Source organism: Artemia franciscana, chromosome 21, assembly GCF_032884065.1.
Source record: "Artemia franciscana chromosome 21, ASM3288406v1, whole genome shotgun sequence".
NCBI classification, from domain to species: Eukaryota; Metazoa; Arthropoda; class Branchiopoda; order Anostraca; family Artemiidae; genus Artemia; species Artemia franciscana.
Window position 1 is genome coordinate 4,563,266 of NC_088883.1, and position 10,158 is coordinate 4,573,423.

At 35.6% G+C, this 10,158-nt stretch overlaps 1 protein-coding gene across 6 annotated transcripts in view; it reads left to right on the forward strand.

Moving 5' to 3' along the window:
- The window catches only part of LOC136040891 (uncharacterized), a 319,761-nt gene that overhangs the window by 13,338 nt on the left and 296,265 nt on the right, over positions 1 to 10,158 (forward strand). Inside the window, exon 1 of one of the 6 annotated variants that reach the window (XM_065725305.1) lies at positions 5,221 to 5,309. The exons of 4 other annotated variants lie outside the window; for them this stretch is intronic. The gene's annotated coding sequence lies outside the window, so the exon portion shown is untranslated. Of the gene's footprint in view, positions 1 to 5,220; positions 5,310 to 6,975; positions 7,090 to 10,158 lie in introns of those variants that run through there. One more of the 6 variants, XM_065725306.1, reaches the window with a different exon arrangement.

The window sequence follows — 10,158 nt, forward strand, 5'->3', positions numbered from 1 at the left end:
TCGTTTTCCTGATTCCACTATCTGGGAGGGAGTGGGGGGATGTTAAATCGGAAAAATGAAGTATTTTCAACTTACGAACGGGTGATTGGATCTTAATGAAATTTGATGTTTTGAAGGATATCGTGTCTCAGAGCTCTTATTCTAAATCTCGACTGGATCCGGTGACATTGGGGGGAGTCGGGGGGGGGGGGAAACCTAAAATCTTGGAAAACGCTTGGAGTAGAGGGATCGGGATGAAACTTAGTGGGAAAAACAAGCACATGTCCTAGATACGTGACTGACATAGCCGGAACGGATCTGCTCTCTTTGAGGGAGTTTTTGGGGAGGGTTAATTCTGAAAAATTAGAAAAAATGAGGTATTTTTAACTTACGGATTGGATCTTAATGAAATTTGACGTTTGGAAAGATATCGTGTCTCAGAGCTCTTATTTTAAATCCCGACTGGCATTAAGCTTCTGATTCTCCTTTTAAAGCAATCTGTTGATTCTTAGAATTTTGCTAGAGCACATAGTAGCTGAACTTTTGGTTCTTCCGACCTCGTCACGAGTACCATATGAGTTCTTAGCTCTTGTTGTTTTGGTTAAATGTCATTATGATTAGTCTTTAAATAAATTTTGTCAGTTTTTCTCGTAAATTGTAAATTATAAGTTTATCTCAATGAGTTATCCAGGTTTAAAACAATCTTCAAACTTTTTCAAATTATACCATTACTAGTTTTTTCAGTGCACCTTCCAGTATCTTAGGTCTCTTCTGCATCTTGTCCTTTATTTTACTTTGTTAAAGTTCGGGAGAAAATATATAGGTATGTGGCTTGTTAGCAGAAATTGTACTAGTCATGTCCCATACCCAACCATAAGGCAGTTGCTGTTAAAATAACTGTCTTTTCTCTTCTTTCGAACTCCTGGCCCTACTCGCTACGGCTCAGATTATGCATGAATAATATTCCTCATGAACCGCTTTGTTAGGTGTAATCGCTTTGAGACGGTTGCGAAAAAGTGGAGTGTGCGCCTCTTTCATTATATTTTAGGCACAACACATACAAATGCGTTCTAAGTGTTGAACAGTTATGGTCCCAAAGTTTGAGGTGCAAAAAAAGAAGCTTGCTTTGACTGTTAATGTAATTAAATGTACTGTTAATGTACTTGCTGCAAATTTTCCCAGATTCCTGCATATTGCAACTATCAAATTGCTTGAGAGTATTTATCAACCTTCCTTTTATCCAGCTTTCAAACTTAGTGCTGTTCCCGCTTTTGACTTATTTAGCTTGCTTAATTTACTATTGACTGAGGGCTCCGCCTCTGCGTATAGCCTTTTGGTTTTATATTACTTGACGATTTGATTCTTTTTTGGGACTTGATTTAGTTACTTTACTCTTTTATTTTTAACCCATTGAGTTTTAATTTATTTGTGATGATTGACAATACAATTAGTAGCTTTGTCACCCCTGACCCAAATAATCCCAGTGTAAGGATTTTAATTTTAGGTGTTGAAGGTTTAAATGGGACTAATAGGTTGTTGAAATTAGGTACTACAACGGCTATTACAAAAAAAAAACTTGAATACCTCCAAAACCATGAATGCTGGGGCCCCTGGACAATTTCCCTTAATATCTTAGTTGTGAAATTGGGTCATCAAAGAGACACTAAGACAAACAAAAATATTGTGTATAGGAATCTTGGCAAATTCCTCCAGTACAAAATTTCCCTTGGAAGTTCCTCCCCCTTCGGGAATTTTCCTCCCCACGGGAGATTATTCCCGTTGAAGATCCTCCTTGAAGAAATTCTCCCCTCTCCCCGAAAAATGTATGTATGCACTCCAATAAAAAAAAAAAATTTTACGTAAGCAGTGGACGAATATCCCGACTTACAAACTTTTCCCAAGGGGCTCTAGGGGGCTACGTTAGCCTCAAAGACATAGTTATTGGTCTTTTCAACTATGTTAAACTAAATGGCTATCTTAGAATTGGATCAGATTTTTAGCAAAGAAAGATGTGAGGTGGGCCAGTTGCCCTCCAATCTTACCAAATCCAATATGCCTCCGGAGATGCCCCCACAGCCCCAAGGTAAGCATTCAAACAGGAGATGCTGAACTAGTCTCGACTGTTGCTGCTTGTTGGCGACATAGAGGGCTTATGTGTTTTTTCTTTGCTTAGGTGTTAGTCCTCAGAAACGCCAAGTTATCCTTGCGGTCTCTATATATGAGCTTCAATGGTCTACACTGTCTACAGTGAAGTAATTGGCAATTTTTACGTCTCAGTGCATCCCTAATGGTGATAGATACTTAGTTTTGGCCCATTCCGGAAGGTGGCCGGCGACCCCCCCTCAAGAAAATATCCCCAAGGGAAATACCCCCTGAAAAATACTTCCCGTCAAACCCGCTAGGAAAGCTCCCCACCCCACCCAAGAAAATATTCCTATGAAAAATACACCCGTACAAAATACCCCTGTCTTTAGTATATAGAATCAACCTGACATTGCCTAATATAGGTTCTAAAAATACTTCAAAAAAGAAGTTTTTTTTCAGAGGAAAAAAACTTGACCCAAAAGTAACTCTAAAAAAGGAATTTTGATAACAATTCATCAGCCAAAAGATTTCGCTTTTTATGCTAAGTCTTTCCATAAAATCCAAAACCATGAAGTTACCCATCAAAAGCTGCGCGCCTAAGAAAATGTTCCTGGTTTAAAAATAAAAGCCAGGAAACAACAACAACAAAAAATCAACCGATTTAAGTTAAAATCAGAACGTTAGAATCATCACATCACAAAACCCAACTAATGAGGTTTCAAGATTTCTATCTGGAAAAATATAGAATTTTGTATATTTTGCCAGAAGGAAGATAACAGATGCCCTTTTTTTGACAGGGAATGATTATATCAATCCGATGGCTCTAAAACACCGGGAGAGGGCACAATAAAACGGAAATTAAACATTTTAATTTGCTTCTTAAATGGCCAAAAGTAGGGAGTGCAACTAGTCCCCCTCCCTTTCCCCCAGAGATAACTGATTAAAATTTTTAGAGCCATTTGGTTTAGAATGGTTCAAAGGTCCAATAATTATACCTCTGAGATGACTTGAAAATCCCCACTCACAGCCCCATGGGGAAGGGCTATTAGCTATGCAATTTTTCCATTGAGAAAAGTATAGACATTTTCAATGGGTATTTTTCAGTAAAGGGGGGGGGGTCCTTTCAATTTCCAATCGAACGAGCCTTTTCCGAAGTAAAAGGCACTGGCCCTTTCAATCTCCAATCGAATGAGCTATTTTTGAAGTTTCTATAACAACAAATGGACATCTCAAAATTTGTATCAGACGCATTCCGGTAAAACCTGAGGGGTGGGAGGTGGAATGTTATCCATCCTCTGATCATCCTGAATCTTAAAAAAGGGATTAGAAGTTCTGATTACCAGTCCAATGAGCCCTTTCGAAGTAAATATGATCATCCTTTCTTTTTATACCTTATATGCCCCCATATTATATCTTACAACCCTTGCCCTGAGGGCTCTGGGTTTTCATCCTCAAAGACATAATATCTGGACCTTTCAATTATGTTAAACAAAATGGCTAAATCAAAAATTTGATTGAATGAGTTTGGAGAAATGATGGGTTAGGAGGGGGGTTAATTGCCCTCCAATCACTTTCGACAATTCAAAATGGCACTGGCTCTTTTAATTTCCAATCAAATGAGCTGTTACCGAAGTTTCTGCGACAACATATGGCCATTTCAAAATTTCTATTAGATGTATTTTGGGAAAATACAATGTTGGGGGGGGTATCCACCCTCCAAGCACTTTGAGTCTAAAAAAATACACTGGAACTTCTGATTACAAATCCAATGTGTCCCATCCAAAATTTATAAGATCGAATTATCTATATGGGCCTTATATTCCGCAAGGGTATAACTTAGAGCCCTCTGGGAGGTTGTCATCCTCAAAGACATAATTTTCGGACCTTTCAATTACGTTGAAAAAATGGCTATCTCGAAATTGGGATTGGTTGTGTTTCGAGAAATCGTTGGTGTGGGAAGGGGCTTAGTTACCCTCCAATCATTTTTGACCATAAAAGGGGCACTAGTCCTTTCATATGAGCTCTTTTCAAAGTTTCCAAGACAACAAATGACCATTCTAAATTTCTGTCAGATCAGTTTCGGGAAAAAACGAGGTGTTGGGGGGATCCCCCCTCCAATCACTCTGAGTCTTAAAATGGCACTAGAACTTCTGATTACCCATCTAATCACCTCCCTTAAGTTTATATGATCATCTCTTCTATATATACACACTATATGCTCCCAGAACATATCTTATATCCTCAAATACATAATTTCCTGACCTTTTAACTACTTCATACAAAATGAGTATCTAAAAATTTCGATTAGACTTGTTTGGGGAAATGGTGTTTGTGGGAGGAGGGGTGAGTTGCCCTCCCATCACTTTCGCCTATTAAAAAGGGCACGGGCCTGTAAAGTGTCTACTTCTCTGTACTCTCTTCTTTGGAGTCTTATGGTAGCGTTGGACTACAATGTGGAGTTCGATCGGTGGAAGATGTCTAGCGTCTCTAACCTTCATAAAGTATATATGTAGAATATAAAATGTTTATTTATACATATGTCTGTCCATGGATTATTCTTTATGGTTGATTGTGTATGGCTATGCTGTTTGACCCATGTGATTGTATGGATGAGTAGCGTTAAGGCCTCGTTCAAGTGCTAGTCTATATTAATCACTAATGTAGGAAAACAGTCTTCCTTTTTTTTCTTTTCTTTTTTTTTAATGTGTTTGTGCTGTTGCATTGGTGATTTCTCTTTTCATTATATAATACAGTAAATGTACATAAAACGAGAACAGAAACAGAATTAGAACTGATAATTTTAATTTAATTGATAATTTTAATTGCTAGCTTATATTCATTACAACAAGCAAATATACATCAGGGCATGTAACAGGAACTGCCCTATTTTAATCTGACAACTTATTAAAGCAAATACTCAGAATTAATATAGTCATCTAGGAAATAGACTTGATAGAACTTGAGAATTCAATTATGCATTTAACCCGGAAAAGCCCACTTTCACCAAGTTTACAGATCTTCCGCCGGGTTTTCAAAATCTTTTTTTCACACACACAAAAAAAATTTCTATGGTCAAACAAAGTTACACTTAATTATATCTACATTTAGATCAGATTTAACAAAGATACATTTCATTTGGTTGTAGTTTAGATAAAACCTTAGTACAGAATTGCACATACAACTTGCTTCAGTCGAATTGTGGCAGTTGAAAGACAAGTTACCCTACTCAAGTTGTGATAGCAAAAGTAAGTAAATTCTGTTTTTGCGGGAAATAAGTTTTGAAATCTGCCGGGAAAGCTGTAGTACCAAACCTAATTGCATAACAGGCTTATAGATTGCTAGTTCTGGACTGTATACTAGCCTATAATAAGCAAATTCTCACATTAATAGATTCAAGGAGTTTCTATTACGCTAATCAGATTCACTGTGCTACTTCTGGTTTACTTGTGTCTCAGATCCCCCTCCCTCTTTGCAACAATTTAGTCTCTTACCACAGTTTAAGGACTTTTTTGTCCTTTTTCGATTATTTTAAATAATATCCTTTCAAGTATTTGTATTATTCAGAACACACTCAATAAGTGAAGTTAGGTTCTTTCGCGAAACAAACTACGATGCAGGTACATTCTAATTAAATATTCGGTATTTTGAAATGAAGATTTGGGATTTGCCAAAGACTAAAAAAGAGGAAATTATATTCTTCCAGGATAAGGGGCTGGGCGGCAGTAGAGGCAGAAGGAAGACCTTCTTTTAACTTGATTCTAAACGACATTTCTGCGTTCTGGGTATATAATTCTACCTTATAATTTTACAATTTTCCTAATAAAGTATTATATTTTCATCATATTTTGTTTAATTTCATTTGCTTTATCAAAAGTTTGAGCTATATATTTGGACATAGGGGGGGGGGGATTGTGTGCATTGTATCAAATATCTAACTTAACCCAACCTCTATATATAATTAAATTTAAAAAAAAAGTTTTTTTTAACTGAAAGTAAGGAGCGACATTAAAACTTAAAATAAACAGAAATTAATTTCCATATGAAAAGGTTTTTCCTCCTCAACACCCCGCTCTTTACACTACGTTTGACTCTTTCTCTTAACTCTATTTTTTGAAACAGTAAAAAACTTGTAAAGTTACCTTTCAAGTAAACAAATTTCGAAGACTTAGAAATCATAAGAGGGTCACGTTGGATGCTTTTTAATACATTTCCGAAGTATTTTCTCTGGATTCATTATTGAAAGTTTCATTCTCCTAACATAACTCCTTTCAAAGATAGCCAAAAGTGGCTGAAGTAGAATTTTACCGTTAGGGGGTATTATGAAGGGTCTGGGAGTAAAGTATAGCGGGGCTGCATGCAAAATTTTGTTAGCTACAATTCTTTTACTTGTTACAAAGTAAGAATCGTTTGCTTAACATGTTTTCTTGTCAATCCAGAGCGTCACCCAAGCATTTTCTCCAAAATCTAGGGGAGGGGGATACAAAATAAGGAGAGCAGGACTAAGAACTAATTCGGAATTTACTCTGTGATATTTTTTTTTAGCTGTCAGGTTGCAATCCAATTTTTTTGTTCATGGCTACTTCGCAGCTGTAGCCTATGTCTAACAATTTGTTGTTGAGTATGGGGGATGTTTGGTAAAATAAGTTAGACACAAAAATGTTGCTTGTCGTTTTGGAAACCTTGAACATCTCCAGGAAAATAGTTACTTTTACAACGCTAAGGAAATCGAAGCGTGACAAAATTTTAAAAATTGTTGCTTAGTGTGCAGTTCTATTTTAATATAGAAGAGGGCTTGTTTTTTTTTTGCTTTGCAGGGCATTAAACTTATTTATGACACTAAACAGAAACCAATACCTGTTCCAATGTTGAAATAGCCAGCTAATTCTACGCTACATTCCTGTTCTCACTACCTAAACATGTATTGTTTTGTATAGTATGGATAATAAGCTCCTTGTTTTGCAAACTTGACGTTTTTTTTAGGAATACTCACCTAACTCCATATAAACATGGTTCATATTTCTGCTGGTAAGCTGAATTCTGTAATTGTTTATTAGATTTTTTTATTACAATGGATCTATCAATATACAATGGATTTACAACAGTCATAATTATAATGGATTTTTCAACATAACCTCCTTCAGTGTCAAATCACTTTCCTTCCAGGTGATGCTTCCATCCTTTTAGAGTATTTTTAAGAAAATCAAGAGATCATTTCTACATCCTAAAAAGTCCACGAGTCCAGTGTACCTAAAAAGTACCTCCTAAAAAGTCAAAAATTCCACAAGTATAACTCCTTTAGTCATAGAAAACGGTTGCCGTTACCTTGTTGACAAAAATTTCGTGTCATTTTGAAATATCCCTCGTATTATTGCATTTGTGACACTGGGAAGGTGAATTTGAACCCAGGAGTTAGAATTGAATGATGGGAATGATGATCATACAAAACTGTATTGGCAAGCCACTAAAAATAAATAGTAGAAAGTTCTTTGTTTCGAAAGCAGATAATATGGTATAATTTCAAGGAACTTTATGATAAATAAAGAAATTATGCGTAAATTATTACTTTACGGTTTATCTAGCAGATATCAATAAAACAAGTACAAATAAATCTACTGATTATATTTCTCTTTGTTTATAATATTATAGAAAACTAGCCCTTTACTGAAAACACAAATCCCAAGTAAAAAAGAATATTGATGTAGGAGTCAGAAGTGAATATGTAGACACGCTTTAATATTACTCCAAATAAAGAACAAATAAACCATAATATGAACTCTAGAAATCCGGTTATTCTCTCTATACAATGCAGAATTATAGTACAAATTCTTAAGCTAGTCTATAGTCCTTATACTATCAAGATGGTTTCACTTCAAACTTGTCTACAAAATAATAATGAAATATCCCTAAAATGCTTTTTGTTTCATAGTGTAAATGTCCTTACACTGTCTATTTTTAATGTACCACACTCCTATATTGTTTTGTGTATAATCCTACAAACATCGGTAAAGATCATCACTTGGCTCATTTTTATAGTTCTCTTGAAATATGTTAGATGGACCGTAAAGTAATAATTTCTGTTCGTTTTAAGTTCCAATTTCTCTTATTACATCCCTTTTATAATTAATAATGTCAAGAAGACTAAATTTTTTAGACTTGAAAAAAGTAATGGTGAAGAGGTGATGTTGGGTAATGAAAAGATCGATAGAGTGGAAAGCTTCGCTTACTTACGCAGTTTTATGAGTAAAGACGGTGGACGCGGTGGTGAAGCTAAAATAGAATAGCCACTTATCTAAGTAGTGTGATTTGCATAGCTTAGATACCAATACAGTTATGAAAATTACTATCTTGCCCATGAGAAGCTTTTGGTACAGAGCTCTGAACTTGGTGCCTCCTCCAAGCCCGCGCTCCGACGTACATTAATCACATTTTCCACGGGAAAATCTTGGCACACAATTTGATCCCTACTGAACATTTCCCCTGAACCATTCCACCGTAACGTTCTCTTCATATGCAAAATTGTGAATCCAAATTGAAAGAAAATAAAATAAAATGAATTCCGTAGAATAATTCATGGAAATTCTTCAAAAAGTTCTTTTTACCCAATTATAATCCCCCTTAGAAAACCCCCACGAAATACGCTCGTATCATCCCCAATAATGGGGATGATAAGCAATGGACAGTTATAAAATTTAAAAGTTGCTTAAACTTCTACACTGGCATTCTTTGATTGTTTTGTACTTACGGAGGGAGGGAGATACCTAAATGGCTGCATTTTAATCCCAAAACATCCCTGCTCTCATTGAGACTTCAGGTAAATACATAATCTGTTCTAGGGGAGGGCGAAGGTAGAAATTGATGTATAATCCCTAGGGCAGACAGTACTTTCTCCATAGCCGTGAACGAAGCAATGAAAAATCGAGCCGTAATAAAATTTAACCTCATTCTGTCAATAAAATTGGAAGATCGTATGTTAATTGACATTTGAACAAATAACCGGTTATTTGATTGATTTTTACGTTTGAACAATTCAACAGATGAGGTTGAAACAAGAAATGGGCATATGCAGTGAAAAAACAAGGGTGTCACAGACAGAGGCGCCATTTGGGCCAAATCTTGGGGTGGGCATGGGGCATTTGATGGAACTTGAGACTTTTATTATGAATCTAACCTACTTTCAAAGTTTACAATGATTAATAGTAAATAGCGTAATTACCCCAAGGGTCGTCAGGTAATTAAGCTCTGTGGCTAATAGGCATGCAGTTAGTTCAAATCATTTGAACAGAATGGATAATTATGGCCGGAAAAGGGCCCTTTGTGGTGGAAGCTTAGGCCCCCTGGAATATCTGAGGTGGGAATTTGCCCACCCCTGACCCCCAAAATGGCGCCTCTAGTCACAGAACACTTTCATATGTATTAAAAAAGGCAAAATCTTTTTTATACATATAAAAACAAATAAATATAAAGCTTTTAAACTCCCCCTGAGCATTACTGGCTTTATAAACCATAACACAAACCAAATATATAGTTTGTCACGTCAACAGGGGACGTTTAAAATAAAAAACTTTAAAACTTAGGTTTTTAAGAAATCAGAAGGCATAAAAAAAATCTGATTCAATCGTTTAATTTAGATAACTAAGCTGCTTCAAACTTTGTACCATTCAGATTTTCATCTATTTCGATCTTCTTGAAATAGTAGCCTATTGTTTAGAAATTAAAGTGGGTGTGACAGTTTAATTTTTATTTAATTACCAATAGTATTTTGGAAAATATTCATAGTTCATATTTTTGGCCATGTTCAGAAATAAAAGTGGAATTTACCACTAAAAAACACCAATAGCTGAGAAAGATATTGAGCATTGTTTAAGAAAGAAAAATATCCTTAGATTAAAACAAAGGAGATTCACCTTAAGCTCACACCAATCAACCACATTTTTTTTTCAAAGATTTAAACAGGTAGCTTAGTTAAACAAATATTTTGAAAACGATTTTTGGGTGAAAATTTTGTAGTTCTTAAGGTAGGTCTACTTTTGTTGCATATAACAATGAAGCTGATTTTAAAAGCTTTGATTTGACACAATTGTGTCTCTTTTATGA